This window comes from Jaculus jaculus, chromosome 16 (assembly GCF_020740685.1).
Source record: "Jaculus jaculus isolate mJacJac1 chromosome 16, mJacJac1.mat.Y.cur, whole genome shotgun sequence".
Taxonomy (NCBI): domain Eukaryota; kingdom Metazoa; phylum Chordata; class Mammalia; order Rodentia; family Dipodidae; genus Jaculus; species Jaculus jaculus.
The window spans coordinates 55584347-55599798 of NC_059117.1; positions in this window are offsets into that span (position 1 = coordinate 55584347).

Genomic DNA, 15452 nt, shown 5'->3' on the forward strand with positions numbered 1-15452 from the left:
GAGTGTGAAAGTCAAATCTACAAATAAGACAAATTCTGTAAAATCTAGCATCTGTCTTTGTCCTCTCTATTCCTTTTTCCCATAATATAGCAATGTTGTTTTTTAAAATTACTTATCTTGTAGGTTTTCATGTTTTTTTTTTTTTTGTTTTTTTTTTGAGGTAGGGTCTCACTCTAGCTCAGGCTGAACTGGAATTCACTATGTCATCTCTGGGTGGCCTCGAACTCATGTCAATCCTCCTACCTCTGCCTCCAGAGTGCTGGGATTAAAGGTGTGCACCATAGATTTTGTTTTAAAAGATAATTAAGTTGCAGTTTAACCCTTCATTTGCCTGTTAAAAAAATAAAAGTTGATATATCAATTATCTATCATGCCTCTCTCTATCTGCTCATGCCTTGCTCTAAATAGTAGCTTACTTTTTTCCACTTTGAGTACATGTGTAACATATTTCTTATTTCTTTAAAAATATTTTTATTTGTTTATTTGCAAAGAAAGAGAGAGAGAGAGAGAGAGAGAGAGCAAGCGAGCCAGGACCTCTGGCTGCTGCAAACAAACTCCAGATGCATGCATCACTCTGTGCATCTGGGTGTACATGGGTACTATATTATTCTTAAGCTGTAGGGACCCACGTGGGATTATACAACTGAATGTGCAGGTTGAAAAAAACTTGGCCACACTAGAAAGTTTCTGAATGAATAGTAATCAAGACTTAATTAATAGTTGTGTCATGACCCTGAGGTGTTTCTCTCGACGCTCACCCATGTTGATGGCATGACTTCACTGTCATTTTGATTCTGAACACACCACATGTGAACTTTGCATTACACATGGAAGTTTGTCACCCAACACCCCCAACTTCTTCCTGAAACACATTAGCTCTGATTTGAGATTATTGTATGTTATGAATTATTATATGCTCTTGTTGTCTTCTATGTGATTGTATGTTACTGTGCATTATTGTGTATTCTTACTGAAGTGCATGTTATTATTGCGTGTTACATTTAGAAAATATTTTATTGGGGCTGGAGAGATGGCTTAGTGGTTAAGCGCTTGCCTGTGAAGCCTAAGGACCCCAGGTTCGTAGCTCGATTCCCCAGGACCCACGTTAGCCAGATGCACAAGGGGGCGCATGCATCTGGAGTTTGTTTGCAGAGGCTGGAAGCCCTGGCGCGCCCATTCTCTCCCTCTATCTATCTTTCTCTCTGTGTCTGTCACTCTCAAATAAATAAATAAATAATTTAAAAATACTTTATTCATTTATTTAAGAAAGAATGGACATGCCAGGGCCTCTAGCCACTGAACTCCAGGAACATGTACCACCTTGTGCACCTGGCTTTATGTGGGTCCTGGGGAATCAAGCCTGGTTCCTTTGGCTTTGCAGGCAAGTGCCTAAAATGCTGAGCCATCTCTCTAACCCTGTATGTTACATTTTTAATGTGCTTGCAAAGTTTTCTGTTCCTACAAAAACATAGCACTTTTATTATGGGAAACAGACTTAATAATTTCCTGTCATAATTTCTTGATGTGTGAACAACAAAATACTATATCTTCTCATCTAGTTAGCATATATTCTTTCTTTCTTTAGACAGGTAGCTGGCACAAAACAGCTGAATAGAAGCAGCTTATGGAAGGAAAGGGTGTATTTCTAGCAGATAGCATTGCGGTGGTGGGGGGACTTTCATCATTGTGGAGAAATCATGGCAGGTGCAGACCTTCAGGTGTCATGTCTTCACAGAAGCAGGAAGGAGAGAGTGTGAGCTTGCAGACTACGGTAAGCCACCTCCCAGCATCCCATCTCCTCCAGCAAGGTTCCACCTTCCAAATGCTCCACCAACTGAGTACTAAGTATGAAGCCTAGTGACAAACATGTGAGGCTACAGAGGACATTTTACACTTTACAGTCAGGCATAGGTCTTCATATAGTCCACACTGACCTTGAACTTGCTATATAACTGTAGGAAGATAACTTTGAATTTCTTGTTCTCCTGCTTGCACCACCAGAATGCTAGGATTACTGGCATGCATCTGCCCAATTTGTGGGTTTCTGGGGATCAAACCTAGGCCTTCATGCATACTAAGCAAATACTCTACCAGCTATAGGACAGCTGCAGCCCCAGGGAAGCATCTTTCTTGCTGGAAAGAGTAGCAATCACATTTTACCTATCTTTTTATTTATTTATTTGCAAGGAGAAAGAGAGAGAGAGAGAGAGAGAGAGGGAGGGAGGGAGAGAAATGAATGTACCAGGGCCTCCCACCATTGCAAACAAATTCCAGATACATGCACCACTTTGTGCATCTTGCTTTACATGGGTATTGGGGAATCAAATCCAGGCCATCAGGCTTTGTAAGCAGGTGCTTTAATGAAGGAACCATCTCTCCAGCCACCTAATCCTTTTCTTTAGAACACAAATGAAAGGATAGTTACCACTTTAAGGAATATTTGTTGGAAAATGTTTCAGTTCAGCAAAAACCTAGAGAGGTTAATAATGAGTCCTTCCTTCCTTCCAGTTAGCCAAGGAATAAAGTGTTTTTAACAAACAAAAGAGTTAATTATGAAAATTATCACACTCTTTTTTTCCTGTCATGTTTGTTTAACTTAATTTGATCTGAACATTCAGCTTCCTCCACATCCTGCTGGTTATCAGTGTGAGTTCTATATCTTCTGAACTATCTCACACTAAAAATAAAAAGGGGAAGGGCTGGAGGGATGGATTAGCTTTTAAGGCACTTGCCTGAAAAGCCTAAAGACCCAAGTTCAATTAATTCCCCAGTACCCACGTAAGCCAGATGTACATGGTGGCAAATGCATCTGGAGTTCATTTGCAGTGGCTAAAGGCTCTGGTGTGCCCATTTGCTCCCTCCCTCCCCCCCTCTCTCTCTCCCTTCTCTGATAAATAAAAATACAATAAAATAAAATGGTTTTTAAAAATGATACACTAGATTTGGATTCTCCACCTCCTCTATGGTAATGTTAGTACCAGTCCACACAGGGCTTATATATCCCCACAGTGAGAAAAGCACACAGTTAGAATGAGCAGAAGTGATCATGTGATTTCTGTCCTTGAGTCTATTTCTATGATGTACCCCATTCATTTATCTATGTTTGTTGAACCATCCCTGCATCTGTGGAACAAAGCCCGTTGGGTCATGGTGTATGAACTTTCTTTGAAACATTGTGTTGAGAATTTTTCATCGGGAATTTGGTCTGTAATTTCCTCCTTTGGTTGTGCTGTGATCTGGTTTTGATATCAGGGTAATTAATACTGGCTTCACAGGAAGAGTTTGGGAGCAGTCTTTCTCTTCCTGTTTCATGAAATGGCTGGAGAAGTATTGGCTTTAGTTCTTCCTTAATGGCCTGCTAGAATTCTGCTCTGAACCCATCTGGACATGAGCATTCTTTCTTTTCTTTAGTTGGGAGTTTTTTTTTTTTGTTTTGTTTTAATTACTGTTTAGAGATAGAGAGATGGTTCAGCAGTTAAGGTGCTTACCTGTGAAGCCCCGGTCAATTCCCCAGTATCCATGCAAAGCCACGTGCACATGGTGGCACATGCATCTGGAGTTTGTTTGCAGTGGCTGGAGGCCCTGGTGCACCCACTTTATCTCCGTCTCTGTAATAAATAAATGAAAGATGAAATTACTGTTTAAATCTCATTACATGCTATGGATTGGGTCCAATTATTAATTTCATCTTGGTTTTATTTTAATAGATCTTTTGCATCTAAAACTTGATCCATTTCTTTTAGAGTATCCAACCTGTTGATATATAACTTTTTAAGTAGATCCTTATGATCTTTTTATTTTTGCTTTGTTGGTATCTCTTGTAATATCTTCTTTTCTGTAACCTCTAAATTTATTAATTTGCATCATCTCTCTTGGTTGGCTTAGCAGAGAGTTTGTTAATCTTGAAATAAGTCCACGGGTGCAATAGTGGCATAAGTGCTATGGGATCAGCCAACAGCTCTCCAGTTGGATGTGAAGCCTGCTCCACATGAGGGAAATCATGCCTGGTTCTCTAAATCACACCAAAAGTCTATGGCTAGAGACTTGAGCCCTATCAGGGGGTCCAGTACTGTGGTTATGCTAACTGGGCAGCATGTTAATTTGCTTTTTAAACATTTATGTTTGTTACTATATTGCTCACAAGGGAGGGACTCTATTGTTGAGATGGAAGGTATTATGGGAAAACCAGAGAGTAGCTTCAGAGCTGCAAATGATCTCTGGTTAACAGCTAGCAAGAAAATGCACACCTGAGTTCTATAGCCACAGGGAAATAAACTCCACCAACAAGAAGGTGTTCAAAGCTGATCTCTCCCATGTAAAGATTACCCTGAGCCCAGCTTGCCTGGACACTGAGCACATACAGGCCCAGCGTGCTCAACTCAACCAAGTCCATCTGTGAGAGAAGAAATTGGTGCTTTTCACTCCTGATTTTGTGATAATTTGTCCTGCTTTTTGTCTTAATGCCGTATGATTTTAGTTATAACAATTTCCTTTTGTTAGTGCATTTTCAGGCTAGAAGCCCTGGCATGGCCACTCTCTCTCTTTCTCTATCTATACATCTATCTTCCTCTTTCTTTCTCTCTCTCAAATAAATAAATTAATTAAATATTTATATATAAAAAAGAGTATATGTGTACCAGGTCCTCCTGCCACTGCAAACAAACTCTAGATGCATGCGCTACTTGGTGGATCTGGGTTTAAATGGGTACTGGGGAATCAAACCCAGGCTGTCAGGCTTTGCAAACAAACTCCTTTAACTGCTGAGCTATCTCTCCAGCCCAAAGAACTTACCATAAATGTGTGCGTGTATCACTCACATATGTGTATGCCTGTTCGCATTATCTTCCATCTTGTCTCAAGGAATTGCAATCACAAATTAGACAGAGTCTTCTAATGCATAAGGTGTAGAGGTGAAGCTGTCTCAGTCAAGTGGAAAATGGACCTGAGGGAGCCTCATTCTGCATGCTTTCCTAATACTCTTAAATATAAGCTCTACAGAATGAGTAAGTTCCAATAAATGATAACCCTGAAGAAATACTGTTCACACTAAGAAGCATTGGGGAGGGGGCAACTCTGGAAAGCTTATGTAAATTGAATCATGTGTCATTTTTAACCTATATCTTGAACTTCAGTGAGAGCTAAATGGAGAGTTTAGCTCCAAATAGATTTCAGAAAGGGTTTAGGAGACTAGTTGCTATTCTAAATTTGACCATGGCTGCTTATACCTTTTAATTTAGCAGATTTGAAATGCTTGGCTTCTAGTAGCATGTTGTAAGGAGGTTATTTCTGGACTTTCCCTGTGAGTAAAGTGTAAAATTAGCAATCCTTTTTGGCGATTGAACATCTTCATTGCAAAGTTAACCCAACTCCTTAGGCTGTTAAAGACTCAGTGTCCTTTGGCTGATAGTGAAACACATTGTTCATACAGATACCCAGAGGTCAAGTTTGAATTCCTGGCCAACATAAATGATCTACAGCAAATATGCCTCGATATGCCATCCTTCAAATGAGAGTAGTGTGGTGGTTTGCATCAGATGTCTCCCATAAACTCATGTGTTTTGAATGCCTGGTCCCCAGCCTAGTAGCGCTTTGGGAGGTGGAGCCTTGCTGGAAGAGGTGTGTCACGGGGGGTGGACTTAGGGTGTTATAGCCAGCTCCTCCTTGCCAGAGATCAGCTAACTCTCCTGCTGCTGTTTGCCGCCTGCTGTGGCAGAGGAGACATTCAGCCGCTGCCCATGCCATGCTTCCTCTACTGGCATAGAGTTTCTCCTTGAGACTGTAAGCCAAAATAAATCTTATTGTCCCATCAGCTGCTTTTGGGTGGGAGCTTTATCTCAGCAACAAGAAGGTGACCACAACAGATCATTAGTGGAAACAAGGAGAAAGGAGACAGAATTGCAGTACTGCAGGAGCCAGAGACCTGACTGCCTCACGCGCCTCCATGGGAGGCTGTCTGCCTGCTGTCCTTATAAGATGCTGAGCTTGATCCAGGCAGAGTGGAGTGATGGCAGATCTACTGGACACATAGAGTTAAAAAAGAAAACAGAATTACTGCCTCGTGATCATCTTAAAGCCACAGTGTGTTATAATTGCTGGTCCTCAAAGATGTGAACAGCATGTGAGAATAAGGAAAGCTCAAGGGATGTCTCAGATCTTCACGCTGTCTTTCTCATCTGAAGCTGAGCATCTACAGAGGAAATCACCAAAATTCCTTCCCTTCACCTGAACCCCATGAAGTACCCCCATCATTTCAGGGTAGCTAGTAGCTCTAGGGAGAGGGGAGGGGGAAGAGGCTACCCCACAGCATGCAAATAAGCTCCAAACTCTGCACAGACATGGGTCCAGGGTCATGACTGCCAGGGGCACTCGGGAGAGTCCTTTGAGGATGGAAAAAAATCACACAGAAGACCATGTTGTTTTCATTCCTCAAGAGTTAGGGATGTTACAAGCAGGCAAATGTTGAATGTGGGAACAGACAGGCATTATAAAAAGGTTTCATTGTGTTTTCCTTTCAAAAAGCACATCCAGATGAGAAAAATGAATCATTCTGCAAGACCTCATGAAAGGGCATCTGTAGACACTTGGGGAGGAATGAACTGTAGAGACACAAGACGTGGTTTCTTCACAAGAATCTATAGTTGGGTACACTCTCTTCCACGCACTCTGAATTGTTTGTTGTGTCCCTTCAAACAGCCTTGTGAACAAAGCCATTTTGGGGGGTAATTATTAATAAATAATCATCATAGAAAATCTCTTACTTCTTGGGCAGGGGAAATGGCTCAGTGGTTAAAGGCACTTGCTTGCAAAGCCTGAAGGCCTGTGTTTGATTCCCCAGTAACCGTGTAAAGCCAAAGGCACAACATAGTGCATTCCCCTGGAGTTTGTTTGCAAGATGTCCTGATGCACCTATACTCTCTCTCTCTCTCAAATAAATAGAAATATTAATAAAATACTTCAAAACTGTATTATTTGTCAAGTAATAACTTAACAGATATTACACTAGTAAATTATAAAACAGTATTTCAATCAGTACAGCCAACAATAACAGACATAGGTCACATGACTCCAGTGACACAGGTTAAAAATGGAAAGTTGGAGAAGTGTAACGACTAAGAATGATTGAGTCCAGCCTGGAACCTAAGCCTGTCAATTCTAATACTTGATCATCTTTATCAAAGTGCTCTTGTGAAAAGTCTCTCCCCACATGCTCTGCTATGGTCCAGAAACTTCAAGAGTAACAAGTGTACATTAATAAACAATACTGCTCAAGCTGGGCATGGTGGCGCACACCTTTGATCCCAGCACTTGGGAGGCAGAGGTAGGAGGATTGCTGTGAGTTCGAGGCCAGCCTGAGACTCCATAGTGAATTCCAGGTCAGCCTGCGCTAGAGCCAGACCCTACCTGGAAAAAATAAAATAAAATAAGCAATTCTTCTCACTCTGCATCCATGGTGGGGCTGTTCCTCGTGTGCGCCTGGCCCTGGATCACTACCCCAGCCCCGTCATCTCTGTGGTTGGCAGGCGGGTGTCTGAGCAGTGACGGGGACCCTGCCTTCATGAGCCCGGGAGTGACCCACCAAAGCGAGCTCTGGCCCGCTGCCTTGGTTGTCATGGTAGTAGCTGTACATTGGCTCTCTTTCAAAGATGGAAGGCAGGGTGAAACGCAGCTTCAAATGTTTGTCTCTTCACCTTCGGCCTCATTGTTTTCTCCAACCCAGAGTCAACAACCCTCATGTGGTCACCTCGGCACGGGCGGGACATTCTCCACTCAGCCTGCTTCTTCCTACCTTCATGAGCATCTCACCTGGACAACTTCTTTTTAAAAATATCTTATTCGGGCTGGAGAGATGGCTTAACGGTTAAATGCTTGCCTGTGAAGCCTAAGGACCCTGGTTCCAGGCTTGGTTCCCCAGGTCCCACGTTAGCCAGATGCACAAGGGGGCGCACGCGTCTGGAATTCGTTTGCAGAGGCTGGAGGCCCTGGCGTGCCCATTCTTTCTCTCTTCCTCTATCTGTCCTTCTCTCTGTGTCTGTCGCTTTCAAATAAATAAATAAAAATTTAAAAAAATATATCTTATTCATTTATTTGCAAAGACAGAGAGAGAGAGAAAAAAAAGAGAGAGACAGAGAATGAGCATGCCAGGGCCTTCAGCCACTGAAAACGAACTCCAGATGCATGTGCCACTTTGTGCATCTGGCTTTACGTGGGTACTGGGGAATCGAACCCAGGTCATTAGGCTTTGTTGGCAAGTGCCTTAACCACCGAGCTGTTTGTCCAGCCCATAGATAACTTCTTACCTGACTCAGGGGCGTATGTTTCTCTAACACGGTAGTTTTTCTCAGGAATTCACCAGTTACCTGCAATGGTGGCAACTTTTTCTGCTGTAGACTAAGCAGAGATAAAAATAAATAGGATCTCTCTTCTTCCTGTTAGCTGAAAGAAGCCAGTGCTGCATTTTTGAAGCATTGGCTTCTCCTGGCTGAGGTGCGCTGGTCGTGTCCAGGGTCAGGGGGGGAAATGAAAATGCAAGGAGAGGGTTTGAGCCCTGTTGCCATCAATGGTTAATCTTTTTTTTTTTTTCTTTTTTTTGGTTTTTCGAGGTAGGGTTTCACTCTAGCCCAGGCTGACCTGGAATTCACTATGGAGTCTCAGGGTGGCCTCGAACTCACGGCGATCCTCCTACCTCTGCCTCCCGAGTGCTGGGATTAAAGGCGTGCGCCCCCACGCCCAGCCTCAGTGGTTAATCTTGAGCGATGACTCTACCTCTCCCATATCATATCAACATATCATCCTTCCAGTGAAGGTAGCGTGGTGGTTTGAATCAGATGTTTCCCATAAACGCATGTGTTCTGAGTGTTTGGTCCCCAGCCTGGTGGCACTTTGGGAGATGGAGTTCTGCTGGAGGAGGTGCTTCTGGGGGGATAGACATTGGAGTGTTAGAGCCAGCTCCCCCTTGTCAGAGATTGGATCACTCTTCTGCCGCTGTTGTCCACCTGCTGCGGCAGAGGTGACGTCCAGCCTCTGCTCCTGCCACGCTGTCCCCTGCCATCGTGGAGCTGCCCCTTGAGACCGCAAGCCAGAATAAATCTCCCCCCACCCCCATCAGCTGCTTTTGGCTGGGAGCTTTATCCCAGCAATGAGAAAGTAACCACAACAGACCATAATGGAAACACTGGGAAAGGAGTCAGGACAGCAGTACTACAGGAGACAGAGACCTGATTGCCTCACGAACCTCCATGGGAGGCCGTCTGCCTGCTGCCCTTGTAAGCTGGGCTTCACGCATGGAGATCTTCAGGGTGCCAGATGCTGAGCTTGGTCCAGGAGTGACGGCAGAGCTAGAACTGCAAATCATCCCTTGCTGTAGGTGTGTGCACCCCCCCCCCCTTGTAAAAGTGTGGATTGAAGCCGGGCGTGTGGCGCATGCCTTTAAGCCCAGCACTCGAGAGGCAGAGGTAGGAGGATCACTGTGAGTTCGAGGCCACCCTAAGACTACATAGTAAATTCCAGGTCAGCCTGGACTAGAGTGAGACCTTAGTTCAAACAAACAAACAAACAAAAAAGTATAGATTGAGGAAAAGAACCTTTGACATTAAAAATGTACCAATGTGGGATGGAGAGATGGCTTAGCAGTTAAGCACTTGCCTATGAAGACTAAGGACCCCAATTCAAGGCTCAATTCCCCAGGACCCACATTAGCCAGATGCACAAAGGGGCACATGCATCTGGAGTTCATTTGCAGTGGCTGGAGGCCCTGGTGCACCCATTCTCTCTCTCTCTCTCTCTCTCTCTACCTCTTTCTCTCTGTGTCTGTCACTCTCAAATAAATAAAGACTTAAAAAATATACCAATGTTAAAGATCTCATCAATTTTGTTGAGTGCTATATGTAAAATCAATCTGACTGATTTAAAAACAAAACAAAATAAAAATACTATGAGCCAGGCATGGTGGCACATGCCTGTAATCTCAAAAGATGAAGGCTAGGTAGGAGAACCACTGTGAGTTGGAGGCCAACCTGAGACTACATAGTGAATTCCAGGTCAGCATGGGCTAGAACAAGACCCTGCCTTTAAAAAAAAATCAAAATAGGGCTGGAGTGATTGCTTAGTGGTTAAGGTACTTGCCAGAAAAACCAAAGGACCCAGGTTCAATTCCTCAGGATCCATGTAAGCCAGATGCACATAATGACACATGCGTCTGGAGTTTGTTTGCAGCAGCCGAAGGCCCTGGCATGCCCATTCTCTGTCTCTCTTGTCTGTCTCACTCACTCTCTCTTTCTCTCTCAAATAAATAAATAAAAATAAATCTAAAAAACAAAACAAATAAATAAATAACCACCATGAACCTATTTTATGGCCAAGCCAATCAGTTCTAACGATTACCCCATCCTACCCCAGCTGTTTTCTGTTGGGGATGGACGCCAGGGTTGTCTTCCCAATGTCTACAGAGCTTCCTCATGAATTGTGGCAAGAACCAAGCAGTATGAAATGTGTCTACTGAAGAGAGAGAAACTATTTTACACCACAGTTATCCTCTCTACTGATAGAAAAATGTAGGAGGGCTGCAGAGATGGCTTAGCAGTTAAGGCACTTTCCTGTGAAGCCCCAGGACCCAGGTTCAATTCCCTAGTATCCACGTAAGCCACACACACAAGGTGGCACATGCATCTGTAGCTCCTTTGCAGTGGCTAGAGGCCCTGGCACACTCATTCATATTCTCCCTCTCTTTTTGTAATAAATAAATTAAAAATAAAAGTAAAATTTAAAACATAGAAGGAAATTCACTGCCGTGTTATTTACCTTCTGATGGCATTTAGGAAGAATCCTCCTAAAAGCAGAGAACACTTAGGGAGAGAGGTGACCCCATCTGAAAGGACATGCCTATCGTTTGAGAACCCTGGATTTGGTTTCTACCACACACATCCAATATGGTGGCTGTCCGGTGGTAAAAAGAGACCTGGCCCACGTTTACAGAGCCCTCCCTGCCAAGGGTTAGCCCTTCTCCTACACCACCGGCAGGATCGGGGCAGCTCAGACTCGATGGACTGGTATCAAAATGCTTCAGAGATCTGAAACAAGAAGCTTGAACTTCCTCAGAGTACATAGTGCTTAAGGGGCAGGCTCTGGGACAGAAGTACCATGGGCCAAATCCTGTATGTCACTCAATACAAACTGTTAAACTTCTCTATTCCTCAGGTAAAATGGGGTTAACAGACATCTAATTTGTTTTTCATTTTATTTATTTATTTGCAAGCAGAGAGAGGTAGAAGAGAGACAAAGAGAATGGGCGCGCCAGGGCCTCCAGCCACTGCAAACGAACTCCAGACGCGTGCGCCACTTTATCATCCGTCTCCACTTGGTTACTGGGGAATCGAGTGTAGGTTGTTAGGCTTTGCAGGCAAGCACCTTACCTGCCGAGCTATTTCGAAAGCTCTTAATTGTTGTTTTTTAAAAGTATTCTTTTGGGGGTCTGGAGAGATGGCTTAGCGGTTAAGCGCTTGCCTGTGAAGCCTAAGGGCCCGGATTCGAGGCTCAATTCCCCAGGACCCACGTTAGCCAGATGCATAGGGGCGCCCACGAGTCTGGAGTTCCTTTGCAGTGGCTGGAGGCCCTGGTGCGCCCATTCTCTGTCTCTCTCTAACTGCCTCTTCCTCTCTGTCTCTTGCTCTCAAATAAATACATAAACATAAAACAAATTCTTTTTTTTTGTTTGTTTTTCAAGGTAGGATCTCACTCTCGTCCAGGCTGACCTGGAATTAACTCTGTCATCTCAGGGTGGCCTTGAACTCATGGCAATCCTCCTACCTCTGCTTCCAGAGTGCTGGGATTAAAGGCATACACCACCACGCCAGCTTAAAACAAAAAAAATTTTTTTTAAATACTCTTTTTTTACTTGCAAGCTGAGAGATAGAAGAGACAAACAGAGACAACAGGTGCACCACTAACAATCTCCACATGCACGCTCCACTTTGTGTATCTGGTTTACAGGGGTACTGGCGAATCAAACCTGGGCATAGTTAGGCTTTGAAGGCAAGTACTTTAACTGCTGAACCAGCTCTCCAGTCCATGACCATCTTTTATAAGTAAAGGAGGCCCAAGAAAGACCAGTAAGATTTCTACTAGCTGTTCATTGAAGAACGTCTCCCTCTAGACCAGGCTGGCATTGAACTCACAGAGATCCTCCTACCTCTGCCGCTGAGTGCTAGAATTAAAGGCATGCATCTACCACACCCAATTCTTTCTTTCTTTATTTTGTTTTACTGTGGTAAAAACTTAACATGAAGGCAGAGTCTAGAAATTGGTAAAGACTAAAAGAAAATGTGGGTGACTTGAGTCACCCCAGGTGTCAGAGGAGCTGAACATAACCTTTCTGCAAAGCTTTCAAGCTGAGTGACTTTTCAGAAGGACTGGCCAGCTGACCTGCATTCATATTTCAAAATTCTCATCTTTGGTGGAAATCTTTTGTGAACTTTTTTCCTTTTCACATAAGCATCTTTGCATCTGGCTTGAGCAGAGGAGACCAATGTCTCCTGTACATATGCCCAGGCCGTCTGCTGTACCCTATAATTTAAATCGTAACCTATTCTCCTCCTGCTCTGTCCAGACTTCTCCACTCAACCTGTCCCCTCTTTACTTTTCTTTCAAGGGAGGGAGTTTGGGTTCACAATGCCTTGCTTTATGAGGGAGGCTTTCTTCTTAGTGAATTCACATCACCCTTCAGCAAGGATGCAACTGGGAGAAGAGGAAGGTGGGCTGGAGAGATGGCTCAGCAGTTAAGGTGCTTGACTGCAAATCCTCATGACCCAGGTTCAGTTTTCCAATACCTATGTAAACCCAGATGCACAAAGATGGGGCAGGCATCTGGAGCTCATTTTCAGTGGCAAAAAAAAACCCTGACACGCCTATTATCTCTCTCTCCCCCCTCCTCTCTCTCTCTGTAAAATATTCATATATTTTACTTATTTATTTTTGAGAGAGAGACAGGGAGAGAGAATGGGCATGCTGGGGCCTCTAGTCACTGCAAATGAACTCTAGACCATGTGCATCTGGCTCACATGGGTACTGAAGAATGGACCCTGGGTCCTTAGGCTTCACAGGTAAACACCTTAACTGCTAAGCCATCCCCTCAGCCCAAAAAGTAAAAATAAATTATTATTTTTTTATTATTTATTTATTTATTTGAGAGCGACAGACACAGAGAGAAAGACAGATAGAGGGAGAGAGAGAGAATGGGTGCACCAGGGCTTCCAGCCTCTGCAAACGAACTCCAGACGCGTACGCCCCCTTGTGCATCTGGCTAACGTGGGACCTGGGGAACCGAGCCTCGAACCGGGGTCCTTAGGCTTCACAGGCAAGCGCTTAACCGCTAAGCCATCTCTCCAGCCCAATAAATTATTTTTTTTAAAAAAGAATAGCAGGCTGGAGAAATGGCTTATTGGTTATGGTGCTTGCCTGTAAAGCCAAAGGACCCTGGTTCGATTCCCCAGGACCCATGCAAGCCGGTTAGATGCACAAGATGGTGCATGCATCTGGAGTTTATTTCCAGCTGCTGGAGGCCCTGGTACAGCCATTTCCTTTCTCTCTATCTGAAACCCTCTCTTTCTGTCTCACTTAAACAAATATTTTTTTTTAAGAGTAGAAAGTTGATGACATACATCATATCTGTTCCAGGAATGAGACCCAAGTGCCATCAGACTCTGACTTATTTCTGCACTGAATGGCGAAGACCAGAAACCAAGGCTGTGGCCTGGCCTGGATGAATGGAATGTAGAATAACCACTCACAGATTAGCTCATAATATTACCAGGGAATGAAAGGGTGTCACTGGGCTTGGGGCCAGACCCTTCACCTTAATGACCCTCTAGGTCTGTGGGTTTCATCTTAGACATTGCTAATTTTCTAAAGTCCCACAAACACCTCTTGTTCTAACGACACACTGATCAATTTCTCCAGGCCACCCCCCCGGCAGCTACTGCACACTCCACATATTAAAGCGGTTGAATTAGACATCTCCTAAATAGAATGCTTCAGTTTATTCCCGAAAGCCTTGACACTTTCCCTACTTATCTGATGTTGTTAATCTGACTTAATCTAGCTGAACCAAAAAAGAAAAAGGGAAAAAAAGGTCTACATGGCGCCACAAATTGCGAAGGAACCCTCATCTTTCTCTAACTACAAAGCTTGCTGCTTAATTGTACAAATACTTGTGGGTTTGGCACAGGCAAATGCCAATTTGTTGCTTTAATATAAAGCTGGAAAACAGGCCCTGAGTGCACATGACCTGCTAAATTCTCCGGAGAAGTGAGGCTCTGCAGGTAGGGTTCAGCAAGTAGAAGCTTGCAGAAAATCCGAAAGGAAATATTTCTGGTGGTTATCAGATACATAGAAGAGGTAATAAGAAAAACAGGCACAAACCTGCCCTGGGGGTAAAAAGGAATCTTTTATTTCTCCATATAACTGTGCCTCCTGCCTGCCTCTTTGTGTTTGGTTTTAACTTTGGAAATGGATTATTAAGAATAGGAATGACTTAGAAATTATTACAGATCAGCCTGAAAATGACAGAACTCAACCACAAGAAGTGATGAAGTCATTAAAAATTGCAAATATGCCTTCCTTCACACATCTTGAAAAGAACAAGATCTGGTGTCCCGTTAGGAAGGTGAATTGCTTCACAGCAGGGGCTCACTCAGAGACCCTTGGGTGAAAGTTTCACTGCTCCTCTGGATGTATCTGTCTGAGTTCAATGTTCTGTGCCCTAAGACAGAGCTGCTCAAACTTGAATATTGTCCACAGGAATGTCCAGAGGGTTCTTGGACAAATGAGGGGTGTGATTCAGCATGTCTGACTTTGGATCCAGTGCTACTGGGCAGATTTTGAACAAGGGCCTTAATTCTTGCTGTCAAATTAGCTGGTGTTTTTTTTTTTTTTTTTTTTTTTAAGGTAGGGTCTCACTCTAGCCCAGGCTGACCTGAAAGTCACTATGTAGTCTCAGGCTGGCCTTGAACTCACAGTGATCCTCCTACCTCTGTCTCCCACAAGTGCTGGGATAAAAGGCATGCGCCACTACATCTAGCTGGGGCTCTTTTAAAGAAAGGCCCAAGCCAGGTGTGGTGGCGCACACCTTTCATCCCAGCACTCGGGAGGCAGAGGTAGGAGGATCACTGTGAGTTTCAGGCCAGCCTTAGACTAAATAGTGAATTCCAGGTCAGCCTGGCCTAGAGTGAGAGCCTACCTTGAAAAAAACAGAAAGAGAAGAAAGGCCCAAATATTTGTTGCATACACTGTCATAGCCAAGCATGAGAATCAGGCTGCTCTGCGGAGCCAAGATGGAGACCCATTCAAGAACCTAGACGTTGAGGAGGAAAAGCCATACAGCAAGGTTGTGACTGAGTCCCAGAAACATGGGGTCCTTCAGTAGTCTGTTCCCAGCTACTTTGGCTGGGACAAGAATGTTT